Raw genomic sequence first — 12,193 nt, 5'->3', positions numbered from 1 at the left:
CGGACCATGGTTGACCATGGATGACCATGGTTGTCACAATGTGACGTTAGACCATGAGACAATCAATTTCACAAAGTGACCGTGGTTATTGACCATGGTTGGTTTTCATATTGAGACAATCTTTGTCACATTATGGCATTGTACCATAGCAGATCATAATTGACCTGGTTTACCATGGTTGACCATGATCGATTTCCATATTGAGAAAATATTTGTCACAAACCCAAGGGACTAATATTATAACCTAAGAGATATAAACCCTAAGATAAATATTATAGACCCTAAAATAAACATTAAAGCGTGACATTAATATTATAAATATAAGGATTAATATTATAAGCCTGAGCGATTAATAAACTCAAGGAATTATAGACATAAGGGAATGACATTGAACCCTTGTGTTAATAATAAACCATAGGAACATAAACCCTAATATTAATAAACCCAAGGGATTAATATTAAAAACCAAGGGTCATTTTTCTCACTTGTAAAACAATCAATAAATCCGAAAACTTGTAACTGTTATAAAATGAGATCCATTAATGACGAGCATCTCTAATCCTATAAAGCATAGCCACGGTTTTCTACATGCATGGGTAGTCTTTCTAAGGCCCTTCAAAAATAAGCGATACAAAAATTCATTCCAATACCCACATATGGAAATTAAAGTTGTGATACATTTTACAATATGTCAAGTGAAATGTTTTCATAATATAATATTAAATAATTAAATAAATAGTAAAAATGAATAAAATAATATTAAATAAATAGTAAAAATAAATATAAACATGGGATAAATTTTATATAAAATCAAATTAATTTAAATTTAAAATAAAATAAATTTATTTTAAATTTAGATTTATCACTTATTCTTATATAAATATTCATATATATATATATTTATTTTTTTCCATATTTCTTTAATTGAAATTTAAAATAAATTTAACGTTTATTAAAAAATTCAACTTAAAAAATATTATATAAATATTTATTTACATTAAACCATTAAAAGAAAATAATCTAATTAAAAAACATATAATACAAATATTTTATGAGAAAAATTAATAACTCCAAACAAGACTTTAATATAAAATTAATTAATTTTCCATACATTAAAAAAACAATGGAAACATAGCAAAATAATATAAACATAATAAGATAAATCATTCATGAAGTTGAACTTTTGCATATATATATATAAACTTATAATTTAAAAAATAACCTTATCCACAAGGAACTATTAGGGTTTACCATCAACGTATATTTTATACGTTATGACACCTTGTTGTTCAAAATCCACATATATGTTACATTGTTTTTCTGGGCACAAGTCAGTTTTGGACCATGCACGCATGATGATTTATTCCTTGCTAAATAAAAACATTTGTTTGTGTTTAGACCTACATAATGTGTGGTAAGGGAGGTAGTCCTTCCTCAGCATTACTCTAGTTGATGATATTAAGTCTCGCGGTGAGAGTTTTACAAACTGTATACATTTGGGTGTAATGTATTCCTAAAATATTAACAAATGGTATCATATTGATGAAATTCTCCAAGGTTAAATAACATCAATGGCTATACACCTAAATGTTCTTTACTCATTATTTTTAATGTTCTTGTGCGAAACAGACTTGAGATTTATCGAGTAAAAAAAATTTAGCATTTCGAGGAAGTGAATTAACGTGACATTCGATTTGGGCCATACATCTGTCTTCCCTCGAAATCTACGGTTCTCCTTCAGGTGGATTCCTTTACGGTAACTCCTCGAAGGTTCCCGATGGTTTGTTTCATTGTGTTTGGCCCCCGAGGGTTTCATTGTGTTCTTCGCCGACCGCAGAGCTCCCTCCCAGATTTGAGCTAGGGTTTTAATGTAGTGAGTGTTCTGAACAGTTCTATCTTGTACAGGATTTTGTAGACGTCAACGCTTAATGAAGTCTACAAATGTGAAGTCGGCCACTTCACCTCAGGGCGTCGACAAATAGAAACTGGAGCAGAGTTGGGCATTGGTGTTGCATAGTTGAAGTAGTTTTGTGGGGCGTTGTCTCTACATTATCTGTTGTGGAGTATAATAAAAAATCTCTCCAAAATATATAACAAATAGATTACAGTGTTTTATGGATATTTGTTTGGGGTACCAGAACTTAGAAGGAAGGGAGGGAGTGGGGGATAATTATTCTTGATCGAGATCAATGGTGTAACGTCCTGCGGATGTGTGACGCGACTGGGCGCCAGGCGAATCGGGCGTGTACGGATAGGCAATGAGTTGGGGCACACGGTGGTTGCGCGACGGGCGCAACACGGGTGCAACAGACTTGCGACAATACTTGCGACGATATGCGATACAAATGAAAAGTGCGATGGCATTTATACACCAGTTAGAGCGTTGGGCGATACACTTGAGGCCGACTTGCGATGGAGGGCGGGCTGACTTATGTGTTGAGCTTGAACAATGGTTAACGGGTGCGCGCACGAAGGTTGGGTGGTCGGCTGGGCAGCCCCACCCACACACATTGCAATGGATATATATGTAATGCGTTTGGGGAGCATTTGACAACAACAGTTCGATCAACACTTCGCACAAGGAATAGTGTGCAGTTCTAGTGTGCAGAAAGACAAGAGGAAGAGCGCATAGCTCATGCGCTAAGTCTTGGGTTAGCCGTATGGTGGAACACACTTAGATTTGGGTGAAGGTGTTGGGCAAGGTGTGCCCATTGGTCAGTTGAGGCGTGCACGGTGAACGTGTAGCACCCATTTGTGCCAAGTCTTGGTGTGGGTGTCTTGGTGGCTCGGGTCAGCGCCCGCCCATCGTGCAAGTGTGCATGAAGTCTTGCTGGTGTGTTGGGTTGTGAACAGAAGTGTGTCTTGGGTGGAGGCGCCCATGTGTGGCGACTTGGAGGCGCGCCTAAGTTGGGCAAACAACACGATAGTGCGATGAGGTGAACGAGAAGTTGGAGAGTTGTGTGGCAACCGTGCGGAGGTACCGACGAGCTGGGCAACCGAGTTTGCTAAAGTTGTAAAAATTGGATGTGTAAATTTGGGGTTTCCCAAGATTTAACTTGTACATTGTAAAAGTGAAGATTGTTTAATATATTGATTCGGGCTGACTCATATTGCAGGGAGTTTCCCCTCCCTTTATACTGTTGTACATTTCTCTCGTATAATGTTGTTGATAATGAATATGTATGGGTATTCATTGGTATAAAGGAACACATTAATAATACTTGGTTGCGAAACACAAACTAAGTAGGATAAGTGGAATGTTATGCGTAGTCCATGAACATAAGTATTGGTGAAAAGAAAGTGTTCGGTGGTGTCGTACCTCGCTATAAGCGGTTGAAAGACTACCGCAGGTGTACGGGTGTGACAGTGAGTATCAGAGCTGGCTGATGACCGGGTTGACGATGAAGTGCTGATCCCACTGCACTATCGTGACAGTTGGTATCAAAGCTCGGTTGGAGCTGGTTTTAGAGAAAGGTTGCTCATGACAAAGTGCAGGTGTGGGTACACTTGGAAGCTTGACAGTTGATGGCATTGGAAGCAGGTACTTGCAAGTGAAGGAAGTTGGTTTCACATACAAGTGGAACAAGAGCTGTTTCATGGTTGCAGGGAACTTGGTGAAGCTAGTGAATGGTGAAACAAGCTTAGCAGAGGTGAAGCTTAGTGCTTGTACCAAGCTGAACGACAAGGCATGGCAGGTTTGGAAGAATGCGAAGGGAAGCTCTTGCTGACCTTATACAGGTTGAAGCGGATGAAAGAAGAGAATCACCGGATTCGAAAGGAACTTGAAGTCTTGGAAAAGAATGTTGAAGACGAACTTCTTCAACTTGGTTGGACAATGGAGCAGGATGAAGTTGCAGATTGTGATAACCAAGAAGAGGAAGTCGTGATGATTGAAGATGTTGCAGATTTGACAACGATGGAGGATGAACTTGAAATTGATCAAGTTGGACTAGGATCATGCAATTTGCAGACATGGATGGATAAGGATACTCACATTGAGAAGCCTCATGATGATGAAGTAAGTATTGATACTTGTGTTTCACTTGAGCGTTTGGTAGATGGACCATATGCAGGGAAGAGCAAAGTCAATTTGCCGATGCAGGGGTGCATCTTAGCATGGATGTCTATGATGAGACCTTGTATGGATAAGCAAGGATTGTTGACTATTGCAGGACTTGTTGGGGTTCTTTGTGACCTTATGGTAGAAGGTACAAAGGCCCGTGACAAGGGAGGAACATGATGATCGTTGCGGAGGATTGGGTGATGCTTTAGCCACATGGAGAATTGGCTAAGTGCCCGGCATGACTCATGAACAGATTGAAGGGCGCACACTTAAGGTACGATGATGCTTGGGTGGACTTCTCATGGCCAAGACCAAGAGAAACTCTTGGTGGAACCTTTAATGGGGGAGCTATTATAGAAGGGACTCGTGATGTGATGATGACGATATGGTTGGGTGACGGAGTTCACTAGACCGAAAATTGCAGACTTGGGTGAGGATGACCAATTGTTGTGATGGGTCTACTTGGTTGGACTACATGGAAAACTTAGTCATGGACATCAGGTTGGAGACATGGAGTATGGCAGTCTTATGCGGGAACATTGTGCAGGAGCACTTGTAGAGGTGTCACTTATGGACATCCAATGAGGAGTGCCAAGGCAGTGATTTTGAGCAGATGGATTTGCTAATGTGACATGGAGACTTATTATTTATGAGCCGATGGAGAGGTTGTGCACTTATGTACAACAAGGCCATGGACTTGGATGGAGTTGTGAGCAGGCTATGGAGCATTCCTACTACATGGAGAGCTGAGGCATCTTGCAGAGACCTTTGGGCCGAGACTTGTATGCTTGCTGAGGTGTTGGTTGGGGACGGTTTATGGAGCTTATGATGACATGAGATTGTTGTGACTTTTGGGAACTTCATATATGGTGCACTTGGGGACACTTTGAAGTGATGGAGTTACAACGATGATGATGCTTTGGTGACTACACTTAGGCATGGGTTGAGTTGAGACTCAACTACTTTTGACATCGGATCTGATTGATCTATGATCATGGGTAGCACATGGATAGATGAGACAAGTGTATACTTGTTTCTATGGTAGACTTGAGGGATGGCACATTGCAGATATGATGGAGGTTGCTTCATGGACCTGGATGTGGCACACCGAGAGTTGGAGATTGATGGGATGTTCTCTTCATATGGAAGAGATACACACATGGATGATGTTGGGATAGATGTGGCTAATTTCATGTAGCACATTGACACCAAACATCATGGGCAGCATGTTGCAAATGAGATGAGGACTACTTCATGGACCTGAGCATGGCTTACACTTGTATGGAGATGGGTTCTTGATTGAGTTGAGGATGTGACAGGATGTTTTGAGAAATGATTGATGATGGCATGAGGATGTTCACTCTCATGGTTTGAGCGTGACAGTTGGATTAGCTACCCAACTAGTTCAGACATGGGGTCGCGAAGTGTGCAGAGATGTGTTAGCATTGTGTTGGAGTATCATGGCAGCAGTTCACATGATGACACATGATGAGGTCGACACGAGATGTTGCAGTGAGCATGTAGCTTGGATGGAGGGGCCAGCCTTCCATGATGAGGAGCAGCATGTGGAGATTGTGACAGGGTGGTCGATGATCATGGATTGAGAGGATATCTGATGGATGACATACCGATGAGGTGTATACCTTGGTATGGTGATCTTGGTGATAGATGGTTGCCGGGGCGAGACATGGTGGAGACGATGGTTCTACATATGATGCAAAGATGGTTGCAGTATGTGGAGGAGTTGACATCATGGATATTGATGATCTTGGTGGATGGCTACCAGGATGATACGTTGTCGAGGATGACAACGATTTCAGGTGGAGGAGGATGTAACGTCCTACGGATGTGCAACGCGTTTGGGCGCCGGGCAAACCGGGCGCGCGTGTGGGTAGGCGATGAGTTGGGGTGCACGGTTGTTGTGCGACGGGGGCGACACAGGTGCAACAGACTTGCGACAATACTTGCGATGATATGCGATACAAATGAAAAGTGCGATGGCATTTATACACCGGTTGGTGAGTTGGGCGATACACTTGAGGTCGACTTGCAATGGAGGGCGGGCCGACTTATGTGTTGAGCTTGAGCAATGGTTAAGGGGTGCGCGCACGAAGGTTGGGTGGTCGGCTGGGCAGCCCCACCCACACACATTGCGATGGATATATATGTAATGCGTTTGGGGAGCATTTGACAACAACAATTCGATCAACACTTCACACAAGGAATAGTGCATAGTTCTAGTGTGCAGAAAGACAAGAGGAAGAGCGCATAGCTCATGCGCTAAGTCTTCAGTTAGCCGCACGGTGGAACGCACTTAGAGTTGGGTGAAGGTGTTGGGCAAGGTGTGCCCGTTGGTCGGTTGAGGCGTGCACGGTGAACGTGTAGTGCCCGTTTGTGCCAAGTCTTGGCGTGGGTGTCTTGGTGGCTCGGGTGAGCACCCGCCCATCGTGCAAGTGTGCACGAAGTCTTGTTGGTGTGTTGGGTTGTGAATGGAAGTGTGTCTCGGGTGGAGGCGCCCATGTGTGGCGACTTGAAGGCGCGCCTAAGTTGGGTAAACAACACGATAGTGCGACGAGGTGAACGAGAGGTTGGAGAGTCGTGCGATGACCATGCGGAGGTGCCGACAAGCTGGGCAACTGAGTTTGCCGAAGTTGTGAAAATTGGCTAAGTGTAAATTTGGGGTTCCCAAGATTTAACTTGTACATTGTAAAAGTGAAGATTGTATAATATATTGATTCAGGCAAACTCATATTGCAGGGAGTTGCCCCTCCCTTTATATTGTTGTGCATTTCTCTTGTATAATGTTGTTGATAATGAATGTGTATGGGTATTCATTGGTATAAAGGAACACATTAATAATACTTGGTTGCGAAACACAAACTAAGTAGGATATATGGAATGTTAGGCATAGTCCACGAACATAAGTATTGGTGAAAATAAATTGTTCGGTGGTGTCGCACCTCGCTATAAGCGGTTGAAAGACTACCGCAGGTGTAGGGGCATGACAAATGGGGAGGGACATTCAAAATCAGTAGAGACTCTGCAACAAATTCCGATGAGCGCATTCGGGAATTGGACATCGACAAAGTGGCCATTTCCGATCCAACATTGGAAGAGGCGCAATAGAGTTGATTGTTGGGGCATAGAGAGTAGAAGGAAAAAACAAAGTATGTCGATCTAGGTAGTATCATGTTTAGCCCCAAAGCGGTCAAGTGGATTGTCAGTATCTGTATGGTTGTGCTTTGTTTGTGGGTCTCGCCGTTCTCATTGCCAAACTTGTGCCCAAGAATCACCATGCGTGCTTCCCGCACGACAATTACGCCATTGCAATTCATGAGGCTCTCATGTTCTTTAACGAGCAAAAATACAAGTATACAATCTTTATATCAGTTATTTTTTTATTTTTGAGATTTTTTGTTTGCAAAAATTTGAAAATGGTTTTTCAAGGTAAGGAATATGCAAATTAAAACTCAATTTCTATAATCAAATAATCAGTTGAACCATATGAATGTAAAATTTAATTTATAAAAAATGCAGTTTAATTTAATTTATGGAAGAAATGATTTTTTTCAATGGTTATGTAATTTGAAGCAAATTTAATTGTGATTTTTTTGTTGTTTAAAATATATTTTTGGATGTATAAATAGATTTATTTTAAAATGCATTTTTGAATGCATAAATAAATCGAGCGTATGAAAAAATTTGAAACATTTAAATTCTACAAATTAAACAACTTGAAATTAACTTAGATTAATTAACCAAAAAAATTGCCAAAAAAATATCTATTTGAAACTATTCTGATACACCTTAACTGTGATTGGTTCACCCCGTGAGGGTATTAGCTTATGAAGCACCTAGTGATCAAAAAGCCTTAGATGGTCCAAGTGATTAGGCCTAGGCCAGTGTAAAACCGATCGAAAACCAGCCGCTGAACCAGGGAGGGGAAAAAATCCCAGGGGATCCATACAAACTTGGTGGGAATGTGCCTTAATTGAACAGATTCACTACCATCTGAAGCACCACCCACCAGGTTGGGGGCGGGCAAGAAGTTTCGGTGGACCATATCTTAGAAAATATTCTCATTCCCCATTTTTCATTTTGATTAAACTTGTTTTGAAGAGATATGAGGCATAAATCATTCTCACTTCCATATTTGAAATGGCTACACTGATTTGACTTGGGAACTTCACACGATTGTGACTAAATCGAGACCGTTATGATTGAATCTTCTAATTGGTTCCGGAATCATCACCTGCTTTCATGGGCTTGTTGTTGAATCGTTTTCGATTGGACCATGCGTTCGGATTGGAGTGATTTTCACCTTTTCTATATAGTAGTGCATCTACTAAATTCATGAACTTCGGTAGGGTTGTTCTCAAAGCGGGCGGTGTGTAGCGCAGTTTCAGCTAGGAGCTACGGTCATTCGAAATTACAAAGCTCAATTTATGTAATCCATATAAACAGAGTCCTATGTGCACTTTAAAATTGTGAAGCTCTCAGTCTAAATGCGCATAACCATCTACCCCTGGGTTTTAGTTCTCCCCCGAATCTTGCAAAGTTAAAGATTCGATATTTCAATTTTGAATGCCCATTTCAAAATCTGAACATTTTGATCAGCCTAGCATCTGATATGCAGTTTTATAGATTCCAATGTTTGAACCGCAGCTAGCTTCAGTTTCATAATATTCGCAAAAGGGCGTACGAGTCCTCAATCTGGAGTTAAATTAGCATATCTTAATTGTCTTCTAAAATTTAGAAGTAGTTTAGAATATGATGGAGGGAGCAAAGTGAATTATTTGACTTCACTTTTCTTCTTGAAATATTTCCCAAATCTATGTTCAATATTATTAATCTTTAAAATTCATCTATACATCACCACACGTTGAATTTACTTGAATCCTCTTTGGACTTATCAAAAGGCTTCGTTAACATTTCTTTAACATTAGAACTCTGATACGGATATCGTTTAATATTTTAATTTTATTAGATTTCAGGCCAAAATCTTTGACATAAATTAACTCAAAATTCTGATACTTCCAATATAACTAATTAAATTTCTTATAAAACCATCTATTTCTCTCCATAAAATTATTTCCTGTTAGTTTGTGTTAAGATGCGTACAAACACTAAATATGAGCACATGTTCGTAGTGGGGCATCTGATGAGGGAAAACAATGTTTCATGGAGAGGAGTCATTGGAATGCAGGGTAGTTCGAATAGTTCGACGCCTCCTAAGAATCTGGTGGGAGGATATTACGATGTGAGAGACCACATCAAATTTTATTTCCCTAAAGCTTTTACCATGACTATTCTTAGTTGGAGTGTGATTGAATATAATCAGAAGTATGACGCTATCGGAGACCTTAACCATGTCAAGGAGATCATCAGATGGGGAACAGACTATATACATAAGACGTTCAATTCCTCTGCCACCAAAATAGATATCATCTATTGTCACGTGAATCCAAGCCTAAAAAATGATTTTTTTTTGCGAAATTTCTTTAATCACTTTTTCCTCTTTCATTCTCTTTTTTGCTAAAGCAAGAAATGGACCTTCTAATTCATTTAAGCAGGCAATTTACAATATGTACAAACATCCACCAAATTCTGTGGACAAGGGCAAACCAGAAAGTTGCCCTATAGAATAAGACACTCCCACCCTAGAAAAGTACCCCCCTAACTCTTAAGTTACATACAAAAAAGGAGAAACAGGAAAAGTTGGGCACATGAGCCATCCACAAAACCCCGCGAAAACTACCCATTAACTAGCCTCTTTGATCACCGCCGTTCAAATTCCTCTCTTAATCTCACTACGGAAATGTTATTTAACTTCCCGCGCCATGAAACCACACGATCAATCCAGACCGTTGATCGGCTTTGCGGAAATGGACGGCTGGGCTTAATATCGCACGGTCGGATGGTGTCGATCTTTAAGGCGCGATGGGGGTGGTTTTCATAACCGACCCTCCACCACGTGTCACACTCTGTATGGTATCGCTGCCAATGCTCCAATACCACTTTTTGTTGGAAAGCGGTGCGATCCTCTGAAAACCGCTCAATCGGCGGTTTTTTCACTCGTCTATGGAAATTTGGATGCTGAAGCCCCCTTCTCCGCTACCAATGGTTATTCCCCCAAGCTTTTTCCTAGATTGAGGAAAACTTTTGCCTAACACCAGGGATTATAGAAGAAGAGATAATCCAATCTACCATATCCAACCAGGGCCAGCCTTTTACCTGTTTGACCCAAATGAGAGAAGCCAACCAAGAACTGATCATCGAGACCTATTCTTTTTTGGTTTTGATCCAGAACACTTCTTTATCCTTTTCCACTAGGTTGTGACTGCGGGATTTTAAAATGCTTTGTGGTAGAGCTTGCCACCCCGTCGGAGTTCTGCTTTCCTTGCATCTAACACCTTGGTTGGCCAAGAAATCCGCCAGATTGTTAGCCTCTCTGCGCACATGATTGAATCTGATAGAGTTAAGCCCCTGAAGGTGACCTTGAATTCTCTGGAAAACCCAGATTAATTTCCAGTGCTGAGAGACTTTCTCCGGCTCTGATCCATAGTAAATTCTTTTTACCGAGTTGATAACTAACTCAGAGTCGGCTTCAATGATCACATTATGACAGTCCTCCTACTTCAAACACTCCAGGCCTTGCTCCATCGCCATTAATTCTGCCATGTTATTGGTAGCTCTTCCTAAGTGACAGTGGAAAAGTGAGAGGATGTTACCTGCTTCATCCCTCAGAACTCCCCCATAGCCAGCTATACCAGGGTTACCCTTTGAGGCCCCATCGACATTGTATTTCAAAAAGCCTCTTGGAGGAGGTTGCCAGTACTCCTTTTCGGAAACCTCTTTATTAGCTATATTGTTCTGGTCAGTTGGGATGATCTCCTGCAGTCCCAACAGCCTGAGAGTTCGAAGGTCAGCACCTGAGGGAGGAATTTTGGGAAGATTTCTGATTAAAGAGCTGACCGTTTCCTTGATCTGCTTTAAGATTTGATCAAACAGGTTGAGAGCGTGACTCTTTTCCTCTTTGAAGATTCTCTTGTTCCTTTCTTTCCATATATTCCAAATAATAAAACTTGGCATGAGAGCCCAAGCTAGGTTGAGAACTTCATTATCCGAAAAGTGTCTCCTCCATCTGATTAGGGTGTTTGTAATACTCTCTTTTTCCCTGTCCGACTATTGAAAGATGTTGGCAAAAGCATCCCAAAGCCTAGAAGTGTAATTACAGTTGTTGAGAAGGTGTTCCATAGTTTCCTCTTGGGCTTCACAGAGCTTGCAGATGGAAGGTCCTAACATACCCCTCTTTCTAATGTTGTCCCAGGTCAAGATTTTCCTGTGATGAACCAACCACATGAAGAGTTTGATTTTCATCCACCCTTGGTGTCTCCAAAGGTTCAACCAGGTTCGGTTTGGAGCCTAGGAAACCAGCTCTAGGAGAATACTTTTTGCTTCCTTGATATTGAAGATGCCTTCGTTGTTGTTTCCCCATCTGAGTTGGTCCTGCCCTTCTGAAACCAAGATCTTCCTTTGATCCAACATTTTTCCAAGAGCCTCTGCCTTTGTTGTCAGCATTCTATCATTCCTGCACTCTATATTCTTCCATATCCTCCATTTTTCATTATTGTGGGTGCTATCCCAAAAATCTTTCACTCTTTTTAAACCTTGGGTGTCAGTTTCATGCTTCAGGTTCAAAAACTCCTCTTCTAACAATCTTGGTTCTTGTTGCCATTTATCATCCCAGAAAAGAGCCAGGTCTCCTTCTCTGATTTCCCAAAAACTATTTCTTTGGACTAAACCTCTTTTCGCCCAGGCTTTGTTCCAGATAGCTGAGCCTTTTATGTTTCCAGACATCCTTATGAGGTCAGTGTGATGCCAAGTGCTGGCATATTTTTCTTTCCATATGTTGGCCCATTGTGCCTTAGGATTCTTCACCCAACGCCACCAGAGTTTGGCTCCTAGCACTTTACTTAGGATCTCTTGGTCATCTAAACCTAAGCCCCCATGAATCTTAGGTTTACAAATCTTTTCCCAAGATACCAAGGCCCATTTTTTCCTAATTTCCTCCCTGCCCTAGAGAAAGTCTCTTTGGTTGTTTCTGAATTGCTGCAAGACTCCTACGGG

At 41.1% G+C, this 12,193-nt stretch overlaps 1 pseudogene; it reads left to right on the top strand.

The window, feature by feature from the left end:
* The window catches only part of LOC149155202 (endoglucanase 25-like), a 30,050-nt pseudogene extending 20,339 nt beyond the window's left edge, over positions 1 to 9,711 (top strand).
* The last annotated feature ends 2,482 nt before the right edge of the window (positions 9,712 to 12,193 follow it).

Source organism: Pinus tabuliformis, chromosome 9, assembly GCF_031772625.1.
Source record: "Pinus tabuliformis cultivar Carrire ecotype Pingquan chromosome 9, CPIR1, whole genome shotgun sequence".
In the NCBI taxonomy this organism is placed as follows: Eukaryota; Viridiplantae; Streptophyta; class Pinopsida; order Pinales; family Pinaceae; genus Pinus; species Pinus tabuliformis.
The sequence above is the reverse complement of the archived record's forward strand: the minus strand, read 5'-3'. Positions and strand labels throughout refer to the sequence as shown.